This window comes from Parus major, chromosome 13, assembly GCF_001522545.3.
Source record: "Parus major isolate Abel chromosome 13, Parus_major1.1, whole genome shotgun sequence".
Classification (NCBI taxonomy): domain Eukaryota; kingdom Metazoa; phylum Chordata; class Aves; order Passeriformes; family Paridae; genus Parus; species Parus major.
In genome coordinates, this window is record NC_031782.1 from 8,907,638 (window position 1) to 8,907,938 (window position 301).

Consider the following 301-nt stretch of genomic DNA (forward strand, 5'->3'; position numbering starts at 1 on the left):
CCCCTCAGTGCCTGCATACCCCAAACTCCCTGGGTTGGGGCAGAAACCTCTGAATTTGGGGTTCTCCCCTTTTTTAGCCATTCTCTCCGATTCCTCTGCCGCAGTGAGGAGAAGACTCCATGAGTGCTTTTCTTGTTGCCTGCCTCCTCCTAATTCCCAGTAATTTATCCCGTATTAAAACTCCCTTAAGGAAGAATGGCCCGGGACTCAACACCTGCTATGCAAATGGAGCAAATCCCCCGGGCCCCGCCGAGGGCAGTGGGGACCCGCAGGCTCCTGGAGCATCCTCCCCCGCCTGCAA